We start from the raw sequence: 14,972 nt of genomic DNA on the forward strand, positions 1-14,972 counted from the left end.
CTTTCCTATCTTTCCTGAACACCTTGTATCCAGGGATATTGGTCACTCAGTCCTGCCCTTCTTTGAGCGAGGTCTCTGTTATGGTCACAATGTCATATTTCTTCATCAGTTTGTGCCTATAACTCATCAATCTTGTTAAACACCTTCAGTGCATTCACATAAATGAACAGTAATCTTTTCTCCACTTCTCTGACCCCACCCATTAACTTGCTATTCCCTACTCTAGTGCTATCTCCCAGCATATTGTGCACCTTCATATTCCTCTCAGATATTATCTCCTGGTTCCTGCGCTCCTGCCAAGTTAGTTTAAGCTCTCCCCAATAGCACTAGCAATACGCCCCACAAAGAACTCAGTTCCAACTCTGTTCAGGTGCAACTTATCCGGCCTGTACACGCCCCATCTCCCCCAGAAGTTGTCCCACTGTCCCAAGAATCTAAAGCCCGCCCTCCTGCACCATCTTTCCAGCAACGCATTCATCTGCTTTATTCTCTTATTTCTATGCTCACTCGCGCATGGTACTGGAGGTAATCCAGAGATCACTGCTTTAGAGGTCCTGTTTTTTAATTTCCTACCTAGCTCTCAAAATTCTGACGGCAGGTCCACATCCCTCTTTCTACCCATGTCATCCATACCAATGTGAACCACGACTGCTGGTTGTTCACCCTCCCCACTGAGGGTGCTCTGCAGCTGTTCAGTGCTACCCTTGACCCTGGCACCAGGGAGGCAACACACCATCCTGGATTCATGTCTGCAGCCACAGGAATGCCTATCTATTCCCCTAATCATCAAATCACCTATCATTCTTGCTCTTCCAGTCTTTCTGTTTAGCTGAGCCACCCATGCTGCCATGGACTTGGCACTGGCTGCACGTTTCAGGTGAACCATGCTCATAAGTATTCAGAATTGAATACTGGTTAGACAGTGGTATGCACTCAGCGGACTGCTGTACTACCTGCCTGTTCCTTTTTGACATCCATTTCCTCTCTCCATGCATTCTCTTAAGCTGTGGGGTGACCACATCTATAAATGTGCTATCCATGAAGCTCTCAACCTCACAGATTCACCACTGTGATGCCAGCTGCTGCTCAAGTTCTGAAACCTGGAGCTGAAGCTGCTGCAACTGATGACACTTGCTGAACAAATGGTTATCCAGGACACAGGAAACATCCTGGAGTTCCCAGAAAGCACGGGATGTGCATTTTGAGTTTGGAGCAGCCCTGCCATTTCTCTACTTATAAACTAATAATCTTATTACTGCTAATAAATCTTACTACTGGTAATAAACCTTACCACTGGTAATGAACCTTACCAATAATAATAAAGCTTTACCAATACTAATAAAACTTACTACTATTAATAAACCATACTAATAGTGATAAACCCGAATACTTAGTACACCTTACTAATGGTAATAAACGTTACTTAAAAATAGAAGATAAGACTTACCAGCTACTCACACGTCACTAGTTATTAATACTTAATATTTTATTTTTTTTAAACTCCCACTTGTTTAAACATTTTATTTAAAACACAGGCAATGCAGATCACTTTGTTTACAACACAGGCCATGGATTCACAAACATATTAGCTTGCGCCCAACTTTAACACTACCAGTTCCCAGTTTCTGCTCAGGTTCATACAGCTCACATGTAGCCAATAACCAGGATTCATACATTCAAGGAGATATGCAGATGAAACTTACATGCAAACAAACACTTTGATGTACCTGAGACCCTTATTTCAGTACATTTGGATGAAAGTTATCAGCAGGAGGAATATCCCTATCCAGTTATTGCCTCAACATCCCAAATATGGCACACTTTGGGCATCCTATTGATACTCATGTATGCCTGACCAAGAAAGGAATTGCATTATTATTGTCATAACATTACCTTCACATGGCAAGCAGCCTACATCTCAAAAATCTCATTTGTACACTTTTACAAATAGCTTAGAATTAGAGTCACTTGTAAGTCCAGCCAAAACCCTAGATCATTGGCTTCAGCCCATAGAGAGTAAACATGTTTCTGATTCTTGAGCAGAAATTGTTGTCTAAGAGAAGTGTTTTGAGATTCAGGCAACTTGATTAGATGCTTTTTATCTTTTGAAAGGTTCATCATGATGACAAGAGGACATCACTCGTCTTTTTCATCTCTAGACCAAAATGGTCAAAAAGGCTGTTTTCCAACTTCTCCTGTCATTATAATGGTTACCACCACTGTGGACAAGCTCTAGAAGTGTCCAAACACTCTTGAGAGAATAGAAGCAGACAAACTGATTACCTCTCTAGTGATGCTTGTTGCTTTAAAATGTTGCATATCCAGGGTTGATTTCTTTAAGTTTAGTTCTTATTTAAAGTTTCTCAAATTAGAGTTACACAAGGTTTTTCTTATCTATGTCATGAATATATGTAGTTACTGAATGTGCAAAATAAATACAATAAAGAATAACTTCTGTTGAACTTAGGTATTAAAAACATTGCTAAATACATAAGTGATTTGTGTGTACTGTGACCTTTAGGAACCATGTTCTTTTCATTATCTTTAGCTGTCAGTACAGTAATTGCCTGTGTTCTTTGGCCCAGAGCAGACTAAGTGTTTTCTGCCAACATGCATTCTAACTTCATTCAGACTCAGAGTATTTAGAAGTACCAACTGGAATCATAACACTGAAGTGACTGAATGAAACACATTGAGCAATCACATGAACACCAGTGACTTCTCAGTAAGGATCCTATAGATTTAATTCTCTTTTTGGAATACACTATCAATAGTAAAACCTTATTCTGCACTCAGCTAAGGTCAAAAGTACGAGTCAATTCCAGTTGCCATTTTAACACTTTGCAAGAGGCAGAATTAAATGAAGACTCAAAGGTTGCAAAGCTTGTAATGTGTTACTGTGGACCTGAATAGAAAGGATTTTTTACATCTGCACTTGTCAATGCAAGATTGTCCACTTATGACAACGAATCGGTGGAAAATATGCAGTGAACACAAAAGATCGTAGTCCACCTTCACTTGCGTCAATGTTCAAACATTGTCCGAAAGGAAAACCTTTCCTTCACCCCTGATAATTGTACAGATTAATTTCAAATTAAGCCAGCCTGTCAGAGCCAAGATGTTGCAATCACACAATTCTACGATACTGGCTATTTTGGGAGTTATACATAGCAATCACTCAGTCAACAGGCCTAACCAAAGACACTTAAGGGAATCCAATGAGGATTTAAAGCAGGTTAAACTGATGTCATCCAATACAGCTGCAGCTGCTCGAGGAAAGAGTAGACCTTGAATTTTCCCAGAAATGTTCATTAAAATTGTATTGGAATATACCAAAGTACAGTGAATCGCACAGGTGCATCATTTCAACACAGGTTGCTGAAGTAACAGTACGGACATATAGTACTAATGAATGTTGAGTTCAACTAAAGTGTTGGCAGAAGCACCAGGGTGTTGTAACGGACCACCACCTTGGAGGTGGTGGGGTAGGACATTGAGGCCGCAGGGGGTGGTGTGGTGTAGGAATATGGCAAAAAAAGCACTGGGACAGCCCTGATGTGTTCCTCCCTCCCTTTCACTTGTACTGGAGGCAACCTCATAATGGCAAGGGTAGCAGTGACGGGAAGTCAATTAAGGCAGTCGAGGAGGTCAATCACATGGGATTTTCATTGGATTTTCTAATCTTCCCTGAGGTGAATGGGATCTGCACAGTGTGCAGAACTCAGCATCTCACAGGAGGTGAGCTCAAAGCAGGAGATAGGAGCGTAGGAGCAGCAGTAGGTCATTCGACCCGTCAACACTGCTCCACCATTCAAACAAATCATAGCTGATCATCCATCTCTATGCCATTTTCCTTACTATCGCCATATCCCTTGATGTCACTGGTCTCCATAAATCTATCGATTACTGTCTTGAACATGCTCAATGATTGAGCTTCCACAGCCTTCTGGGGTAGAGAATTTCAAAGATTCACTACCCTCTGAGTGAAGAAATTCCTCTTCCTCTTAGTCCTACATGGCCTGCCCCTTATTCTGAGGCTGTATCCCTTGTTTCTTGATGCCAACAACTTGACATCTACATGCAATCTAACCTTTATGTGCCAAAAGCAGAAAGACAGCTGTCATTTTCAGACACAGGCCTGCCATTGACCCAATCACTCTCAGAGACCCAAAGAAAGGCCTTCTGGTGCCTTCAGCGTGATCTCCCTTTCCTTGCTCCCTCCTGTGTCCCAGGCACCGCAATTAGTTGCACTCCCACTGCAGGCACCATGAAGGCTGCCAGCCTCCCTCACATCTTAGGTACTGATTGACCCTCCCACCCCCTCAGCCTGCCCGCTGTCAACAACTGAACAACAATCCTCTCTCATAAGATCGGACCTGAGCCTACACTGCTGCAGTGAATGGAGTTGGGACCCGAAAATGGTCCTGCTGCCTGAAAATTTTCTAGGTTCAGGAGATTCAGCCCAGTGCCTCAATCGTAATTATACCCGAGAGAAGCAAGTTCTCAGTACATTTAGACCCATTTTGCTGACTGTATTTCAAACATTTTTACCACAGAGTTCACAGAACTGGTACAGTGCAGAAGGAGGCCACTCAGCTCATCGGCTCTGCACCGGCTTGACAAATGAATGATTTACTTAATGCCATTCTCTCACTTTCTCCCCTTGTTCCTTTTCAAATAACAGTCTAACAATTGTTAAAGTGCTGCAAGTGCAGTGTAAATGCTAACAGAGGTCCCATGGCATTTCTCATGTTGAGTCAGATTAGCATGACTAGGGGAACTGTGAGTGGGAAAGTGTCAGAGGAATGTAGCATGAGAATAAAGGAAGTGCATGCTATAAAGAATTATTTTTGATATATGATGTAATAATTATTAATTGCTGGAACATTCAGGATATGGGCCCAAATGGAAGTGAAATTTGGGGCAAGAGAAATTAAGCAGAGTGGACGGATGGGGAACAAATGAAACAGGAAAAAGAATTTAAAAAATGTAAATAAAGGAATTGCTTATTTATACATGCAGCATGGTTAGGCTAAGAGAACCTAAAAAATGCACATAAGTAATATTTGTTTATAAATGCAAAGGGTTGGATGTGAATGGAGGGAGTGTGTAAAATGTATTTTTAAAAATAATGTATTTGTAATTTGCACATGGACCATTCTGAAGATGAAGAGGACAAAATGGAGTTGAAAATGAGAGAAGAAGTGGGCGATGAAAGGAAAGTGTTGAGTATACAAAAGTGGGATAGATGGGAATGGGAAGATAAGTCTTAAAAAAGATACTAACAGCAAATTTACAGTGGCTGGGAGTATAAGGTAAAGGCGCACTAAAATATCCAGTAATTCAAAACACAGAATTACCAGACATTATTAAAGTTACGAAGGAATCATACGGTTCTGGCCAATGTATTGTATTTATCTTCTTTTTTGTCTTACCTACTCTTTGTTTCTTCTTTCTCATTTGTTTTAATGAGGTGGCTGTACATTGTCCTGAGAAGTCCCTTCTCCTCGTGGTGGTGGTGGTGCTTCCAGCATTATGTTAGGAAATTCTAGGATCCAGTTACATTGAATGGACAGCAATGGTTTGTCCGAGTCTGTGATAGTGTGAAACTTGGAAGGGAACGTAGAGAAGATGGTGTTCCCCATGGCATTGTTGCTGCAATCTATCCATTTCAACCCTCTGTAAACTAGAGGTCATCCAAAATGCAGCTGACCATGTCTTAACACACCAAGTCCCATTCATCAATCACCCCTTTGCTCAATGATCTACATTGGCTCTTGGTTAAACAACCTTTTGATACTAAAATCCTTATCCTTGTTTTCAAATCTCTCCATGGCCTCATTCCTCCCTGTCATCTCCTCCGGTCCCTTAACCCTCCGAGATATTCTGCGCTCCTCTAATTCTGTCCTCTTGAGCTGGCCATTGGTGGCTGTGCCTTCAGTAGCTTGGTGAATTGCTGCACTGCATCCTGTAGATTGGAAATGCTAAAAGCCAGGGTACACTGATGATGGAGCAGAGGGGAAGGGGGTGGATATTGTGTTAGAGGCTGGGCATGGCTCCAGTGAAATGCTCTGCTCTGGAAGTTGTAGAGATTTTTGATATTGTTGTGCTTGCCACAAGCATGGCAAGTGTCCCATCACACTGCTACACCTCGTAGATGGTGGATGGGCTTTGAGGTTTGCCGATTCTTCTTTATTCATGTTTCTTATTCTTTCCATTACAAGTGAACAATGAAGTAAAAAATACCTGATGTGTGACTGACTGAACAGCACTTGTAGCATTCTTCCTGAGAGTATTTGTATATTGTTGCTGCGGGTGGAAGTGACTTTTTTAAATTAGCAGTAAATGTAAACCTGTTAATAATCCAGAGATATGTTGTAGAGGGTACCTACGCTTAAACGGTCCATGCTGACCAAGAGATTCCGGTTCCACTTGAAACACAATTCTGCTGTTGATTTGCTGAGAACTTGCAGGGCAGGGATGCTACTTCTTCATTCTATATTTGTACAAAGCATGGGTTGGAAATGAATGGAGGAGTGAAATGGAGAAGCTGCTTTGGACTCTTTGAAATGTTGGGATGTTGTTGTGAAGTGAAGAGTGGGTGGGGGGTACAGGAAGAAGGAGATAATTTACAAAAACTGTTTTTAAAAAGCCAATGAATAGGAACTTTGTGTAGGTAAATGGAGGCAGCAAATGAAGGAGAGAGCAACAGTAAATGGTGTGGAATTGAACATTTTTAACATTTATAGTCTTACCGGCAGCAGCTCAAACCAGTGGAGAGCACGTCAGGGCAGGATGGACTGAGAGTCAATGCTGACCAGGAGGTAAAGAAGACAGCCTCTTTGGAAGATAGAATTTTGAAAATAAATCATGCAATGCAATCTGTTGGATGGGAATAGAGAAAGCTTTTGTTTTAAAGGTTAGAATCCAGGATGAAAGCTCTGTTACCTAAGCTATAAAGCCTTCTCTTTGGTGACCCAATAGTTCTGGTCCAGAAAACGTTGGAATTTCAGCATTATTCGTTTTAGTCTCTTTGCTCTAAAACAAAAATTAATTTGTACCACAGAGAAGTTTTGACAGGGAATGGTGGGCAGTTTGTCCAGGGCCAGAATTTAGGTGAGACTTCAGGCTCTGCATATATAGTTCCCCATTAAGTTTTCAGGTAGACATGATGGTTAAAAGACTCAATGCGGAAGAGGGGGTTTAGAACAGGAATAACATCGTCTGCCATCTTTCCTTCACCTACATAATGTACAAGAGCTTGGCCTAAATAGCCAAGTGGTTATGGTACTGGGTTTGTAACCCCAAGATCAAGAGTTCAAATCTCACAATGACAAACTATGAAACAATGTAACTTCATCTGAAATAGATGGAAATGTGTTTGTACTCAAAAGAGTTACTGTTATGTTTGTAAGTTTCCTTTAAACTTTGTTCTTGGTTTTACAGCTGACCTGAATTAGGGGCTGTGCCTGATTTATCCCAATTTTGTTGATTTGGTTTTCATTTAAAAGATTATCAAGAGTTCAAATCTCACAATGGCAAACTATGAAACAATGTAACTTCATCTGAAACAGATGGAAACGTGTTTGTACTCGAAAGAGTTACAGGCTTGCTGATAATTCAAAACTGTTACTCGAAAGAGTTATATATGAGCAGAGCTTGGCTCCTCGAAAGAGTTACATAATGTACACCTGCACACAACAGGTGATTCAGCTACAACTTGATGATGTGTTCAGGAGTATTTTCTTTAACGTGAACTGCAGACAGCTAAAGTTATCCCACCTTTATTCCGGCTGGAACATTTTTATTTTGCTTTGGCGTTCCTGGAACTTTTAGATTTGTAGTTTGAGAGTTTCAGGCTTCGTATTGGCTGATTTTAGGATATTCCATTTCCACCAAGCAAACCACAACCACCTCCCCCCTCCCCCATCCCCCCACCTTCCCCAGTCATAAATGTGATGCCCTCTCCAGACCCAGGAATTGCAGGGCCCCATTTTTCATCACTTGAGGAATTATGAAGGCAAACTTCTTCAGGAAAGGATAAACAGAAATAGATAACAGCTGACTTTTGTTTTCTGACTTGTTTCTTAGGATAGTGAAACGAGTGAAACATTCATACCCCAGGCCTGTTCTGCCATTCAATTAGATTATTGCTGATTTACACCTCAACACCATTTTTCTCTCTTTGCCCCATTTCCCTTGATAATCTTACCCAATGAAACTCTGTCACTCCCAGCCTTGAAAAACTACAATTTCCCCCAAGCATCCACAGCCTTTTGGAGGAGAGAGTTCCAGATGTCTCACACAATATTTGCTCAATCCTTAAGGTGGACATCATCAGTGATGTGGAATGAATTGGCGATTGTTTACCCCTATGATAGGCAATGTCACATTTAAAAATGAAACAGAACAGAAATAGAATCTCAGCTTTCTCTTTGAAGAATAAAATTCAGAATCCATCACAATTTGAAGCATTGAAAGTATGGCAAAAGAGAAAGTAAAGTAGTCGTTTCATGATATTTATTCTGGCCTGGCACTCTGAGTTCAAGCTCTTGCCAATCTTGCCAAAATTCCCTCAACAACAGAAAATTCACCTCTAGTTTACCTCAGGATATCCTGTATCAGGATTCCTTTCATGTCACTTGATCCATATCTCTGCCTCTAGCCTCCCAAATTACAACCTCCCCTTGTTAGCCATCTAGCCCTTATTCTCTGGTATTCTCTCCCTGAACCTTTCCACCTCTTCACCTTTCTGTGTACTCCTTCAAAGCCTTTCCTAAAACCCACCTCCTTAAACAAGTCAATCATAGAACCACAGAACCATAGAACAATACAGCACAGAAAATAGGCCATTCGGCCCTTCTAGTCTGTGCCGAAATATTATTCCACTAATCCCATTGACCTGCACCTAGTCCATAACCCTCCAGTCCTCTCCCATCCATGTATCTATCTAATTTATTCTTAAAACCTAAGAGTGAGCCCGCATTTACCAAGTCAGATGGTAGCTCATTCCACACTCTCACCACTCTCTGAATGAAGAAATTCCCCCTAATGTTCCCCCTAAATCTTTCCCCTTTCACCCTAAAGCCATGTCCTCTCATGTTTATTTATCCTAATCTAAGTGGAAAGAGCCTACTCGCATTTACTCTGTCTATATCCCTCATAATTTTGTAAACAAAATCCTTGTAAACAATCCTTCTGACAATCCCCCTTTTTATCATTTGCACCTCTGTGAAGGGCTCTGGGATCTCTTTCCATGCTAAGTTGATAAGCAAATGTAGATTCTTGCTGTTAAAGTATTTGTCAGGTTAAACCAGGCTGTACCTTAGAAAACAGATAAAATATTATTAATTACATGGTATGCGCACCTGTCATAAAACAACATATCACCTGTAAGCCATGTAGCAAGAGGCCATCTAATAATATGTTATAAGAAACATAAATTCAGTCTTGGATGATTATCATAAAGCATTTGAGCTTCATGTGCCTAGTTTATGTTGTCATCTGAACTCCATGATGAGATTATTGTCTTGTAATTATTGTCCAAGTGTCTATGATCTTCTATAGCACATATCGTATTTTTTGATATGTTGTCCATTCTTTCAGATCAATCATTAACACATTTAAAACAATGGAATCTGTTTCTTCATTCAACAAAGAGAGTTCCCACGACACCCATATAGTTTTTCTCCTTCTTCTCTTAACTGATATACACTGAAGTTTGATCCATGGATGTTGACTACCCTTGGCACCTCAACCAAGTGGCCACCTTCATTTGCGAACCTGCTCGTTGAGAATGGGGCTTCCCATTTCTGAAGCTGCCTGTGTACAATTTTTCATGAAGATCAGGCTAGCCAGAGCAGAAATGGGAAACCCAGGCATGAGGGGCAACAAGCTGTTCAAGTAGAAAAAGCAGCCAGCATGACTTGTGCACATGCTCCATCAGAGGGTCACTGAACAAAACATGTTTCATTTTGTCTCCTCACCAGCTGAGGCAAAAAGAGAGCAGTTACAAAGGTTTTACTGCACAGAATCAGGCCACCAGGTTCAGCTGATCTATAGCAATGTTTATGATCCACACAAGACTTCTTGCACTCCTCTTCATCTAACCCCATCAATGTATCCTTTGATTCCTTTCTCACTTGTGCGTTTATTTTGTTTCCCTTAAATGTGTCTATGCTACTCACCTCAACTACTCCTTGTGGTAGTTTTTTTACTTTGGGTAAAGGAATTTCTCCTGAAGGACTATTGGTCATTCAAGTGGGTTACCATCCAGATTCCCACTAGCAAGCAGCAGCTCCTATCCACCAGTGGAAGTTCACCATTGCAGGAGCTGAAATGATGGAAAACCACCCTAAAGGGACAGAAAAACACAATGCGTGGATCATTATCTGGTATTCCTCCTCTCCCACAAAACTGCGTAATTTTCAGGTAGAGTGAGGAGTATCTAAATACTCTGAGCTGCAAGGCAATGCAGCCATGTAGGATAAGCTGCAAGGACCAGGGGTATTTTCCTGGCCATCATTGTTCATATGCTCGTATGCTTTCATATGCTTTTATTGCTCTCTCACTGAAGGCCTCAACTTGGATTAAAGCCATCAGCAGGTAAGGACTAGAATGGGAGCAGAGGAAGCCCCACTAGGGCTCCCTCCATTAGGGAAATAGGCCTGTCTTTCTGCCACTACCACAGAGACTATCACCAGGATTCACTCTGTGATCCCAGGAAATGCCATAAGATGAATAAATGAGGAGGAAATGGGCTGGGAACTCAGGCTCCATGCTCCCCTCTCTGCAGGGGAGGATTATTGCACTGGGCCAATGACCCCATACCCAGGATCTCCAGCGCAATAAAGAGCTGAGGTTAAATCCACAAAATTGCAAATAGACTGCATACAGCCACTGAACTGATTTAAGTGTGTGAAATTGTGATGTGATTTACCTCATTATTGCGGTATGTAAGAATTCTACAGGCTTATTTTTTCAGACTTGCTGCTCTGTTTTGATGAGGTGGGGGGGTGTTGTGCAGGATTGCAGGGGGCCCCAAGTGTTGTTGCTGCTCAGAGCCCCATTCTGCTGTGCCTGCACCAAAATTTGCTTGTACTGGGTTCAATATGGAACATCCAATAGCTGGAGCCCTGGCAGGGCCAGGCAAAGGGAGATTGAAGGCAATGCAGCAGTCGGCCTCACTGCCAAATTTTGCCCTCCTTTTCTAGCATTGGCCCATCCAGTTTTGGAATCAGATGGGGAGGGAAAATCTAGCCCATTAATCCTTGTTGGCAGTTACTAGGTATGGAATACATCATGCTAGTTGTGAGTTTAATGCTGTACATGTATGATAGGGTTGTATAAAGCTTCTTCCAATAGCTTATACTTGCAGTTACTCAGGTTGAAAATTAATCAGTTCATGTGCCACAACTGTAATAGTATCTCTTCCTCCCTTATCCCTTGTGGTCTGTGTGTTCTATTTTGGAGGACCATGTTCACTCACAGCACTCTTATTGACGTCAACACAGCAATATGGCTTTTAATTTTCGTGGGTGTTACTGGCAGACTCAGTCAGGCTCAATTGAAATGGCAGAAAACAAAATTGTTTAAAATATTTATCTTAATTTACAGCTAGATCCAGAGAAAAATAAGAAAAATAAAACACAAAGGCTGGAGGTCAGGCACTAACCCAGTGGCAATCACCTTCACTTGTAACAAATTACCAAAGATGGCAGCAGTCAGATATTGTACAAAGTTAGTGCTACAGCCACAAAGAATGGGGCAGTTGCATCTACTAAGGACTGATGGCAGTAAATAGCACAAACAGGCAAAAGTGGGTGGTATTTATAGAGGCTGAACCATTCCTTGTGGTTAACAACAATTTAAGGGCGACTTATTCATGATCACAAAAGAGCAAAAGCAGAGATGGGCATGACATCCCACAATGCCAGTACACCAAGTCTACACCATTGGGATTCTGATCCCTCAGCTCTATTTCTGGGGGCACAAAAATAAAAGGTCTGCTATTTGCTGCCATATTAGACTGACCAATATTTATCCCTCAACCAGCATCAATGAAACTGATTATCTGGTGATGATGTCATTGCCGTTGTGTATGCAAATTAGCTGCCTAGTTTCCTACATTACAACAGAAACTACACTTCAAAAGCACTCGTTGGTGGCAAAATGGACTATTCTGAGGATGCGAAAGGCACTTTCTTCTCAAGTCTTTCTTTTCTTTATACTGGAAATGGAAATTGGTGTTCAAACACTACCCAAATATTGGTGCCTTCTATATGACAAGTCAACAGCAACTGCTTGTACTTATATCACACTTTTAGTGTAATGAAACTTATCAAGGTGCTTCACTGACACAGAGCCACATAAGGGCCAGGATTTCACGGTCGGCAGGAGGGGGGCGGGGCCCGCTCGCCAATGCATAAAATCACGCAGGGTGACATTGGGCAGAACTCGCGACATCACTCCGCCTCATTTCAATTTTCAGGTCGGCAGGGGCTCAGCAGAATGAGCTGTGCACCCGCCAACCTGTCAATGGCCAATTGAGGCCATTGACAAAGTAGTTAAAGTAATTAATGGACCTGCCCATCCAACCTTAAGGTTGGTGGGCAGGCCGGGAGCCCTGGCGTGCTTCAGAAAATGCATGAAACCTCATCCACTGGTGGGATGAGGTTTCATGTAGGTTTTAAAATTTTTAATAAAATTGTTAATGAAAGTGATGGACATGTCCCAACTCATGTGTCACATGAGGGGACATGTCAGAGAAATTAATTTCTTCTGTTTTTAAATTTTTTTCAGACAGGAGCCGATCTCCGTGAGGCAGCACTTAGCCTCAGGGAGATGAGTGCACTTTTTCATGCGCATACGCGAAACAGCACACTCTCAGCTCAGGGAATCCCCCCTTGCCCGCACAGGGACGCATAGCGCTTGCTTGTGGACATCACGCTGGGCAGGCCTTAATTGGTCGGGGGTGCCGATTGGAGGTGCACCTCCACGTGCCCGCTCCTAAATTTTACCCTCAATGGGGGGAAAATTCTGCCCAAGGTGATATTAAGACAGATGGTTAACAGCTTGGTCAAAGAGGTAGATTTTAAAGAGTGTCTTAAAGGAGGAAAGGGAGGTAGTGATTTGGAGAGGTTTAGGGAGTGAATTCCAGAGTTTAGGCCCTTAGTAACACATGGTGGAGCAATTAAAATCGAGGATGCTCAAGAGGCCGGAATTAAAGGAGAGCAGATATCTAGGAGACCTGTGCAGACTGAAGTTAGAGAGGCAGGGAGGGACCATGCCAGGAAGGGATTTGAAAACACGGATGAAAATTTTAAAATTCGGGTGTTGCTTTACCATGAACAATTACAGATCAGCAATCACAGGGTTAGCAGGTGAACAGGACTTGGTGCGAGTAAGGGTGCAGGCAGCAGAGTTTCGGATTACCTTAAGTTTATAGAGGGTAGAATGTGGGAGGCTGGTCGGGAGTGTGTTTTGTGAAATATTTGGGTCCAAAAAAATTCTTCCTATCATGTTTGACTATTGACATCAGTCAAGCGGCATCATCATTTGAGTCAGGTAAAAGATCAGAATGATAAAGTATACAACACATCCATCTGAAGTGATAAACAATCTTCAGTAATAGACAAAAGCCATCAAGGCAGTTTCAACACCATTAAACCACATTTTCATCCCAAATAGGTATCTACACAGAGACAAACAATTTGATTTGGTTTGCACGGTTCAGAAAACACAGTTCACAGCCTGCTTTATTGATCTTCAGTTGTGCAAGTACTTGCTAGAACCTGGGTTAGGGAGAGGCTATCTTTAGAACAGTGTCTGAATTTTGAAATTGGGCCTTTGTATTGTCAATATCAAGCAGCTGATCAGCCGAAAGTATCTTTCTCCTAATGGTTACTCAGTCCCTTCATACTGGAGAATCTTCCACTCCAGTAAGTAAGAGAAATAGAGTGATTGCAAGTATTATTATCTTCAATAAACGGGAAGATATGACATTCAAATGGTATTGGATATTTTAGACAAAAGATTGGTAAAAATTATTTACACTGGTATTGCCAAATTCTACTCTCCTTGCTACCAGTGTGAAAATTCACAGTACAGGATATTTTACTACTTTGGTTAAATATTGCTATGGATTATAAGTACTAGTGTATTTTTTGCCTCAGAGACTATTTATTCCCAGTTAGAGTTAATATTGGAGCTATAGATTAATGGATAATGTGAGAAATCTGTGTTGTGGAATTATATCCGCTGGGGACTTCTTAAATTCGCCAGCAACATATCTCATGTGACCTCTGACATCCACCAGTGATGGCTGCCAAATAGCTGATGATTTCCAGAGATCTCAAAGACTTGTTTAAAGCTTCAGCATTCACCACTGCAAAAGACATCAAAAAACAAACTGTTTATATCGTGATTAAAAAGCTGCAGCATCTTGAATTCTGCCAGTATCTGGCTTTATTTCAGCACTAAAAAACATTAAACAGTCTAAATTTAATAGATACAATAGTTATAAACTGAGATGACAATGGTTTAGATCATAAGATCATGCAAAATAGGAGCAGGAATAGGCCATTCGGCCCCTCAAGCCTGCTCTGTCATTCAATAAGGTCATGGTTGATCTGACTGTGCTCTCAATTCCACTTTTCTGTCTGTCTCCCATAACCTTTGACTCCCTTGTCCATCAAAAATCTGTCTAGCTCAGCCTTAAATACCCAGCCTCCACTCTCTCTGTGATAGAAAATTCCAATTACATATTACCCTCTGAGGGAATAAATTCCTCCTCATCTCTGTCTTAAATGAGAGACCCCTTGTTTTGAAACTGTGACCCCCTGGTTCTAAATTCCCCCATGAGGGGAAGCATCCTCATATAATCGACCCTGTCAAGGCTCCTCAGAATCTTGAATCTCAATAAGGTCACTTCTCATTCTTCTAACCACCAATGAGTATAGGCCCAACGTCCC

The sequence above is a fragment of the Carcharodon carcharias genome, chromosome 13 (genome assembly GCF_017639515.1).
Source record: "Carcharodon carcharias isolate sCarCar2 chromosome 13, sCarCar2.pri, whole genome shotgun sequence".
Lineage (NCBI taxonomy): Eukaryota > Metazoa > Chordata > Chondrichthyes > Lamniformes > Lamnidae > Carcharodon > Carcharodon carcharias.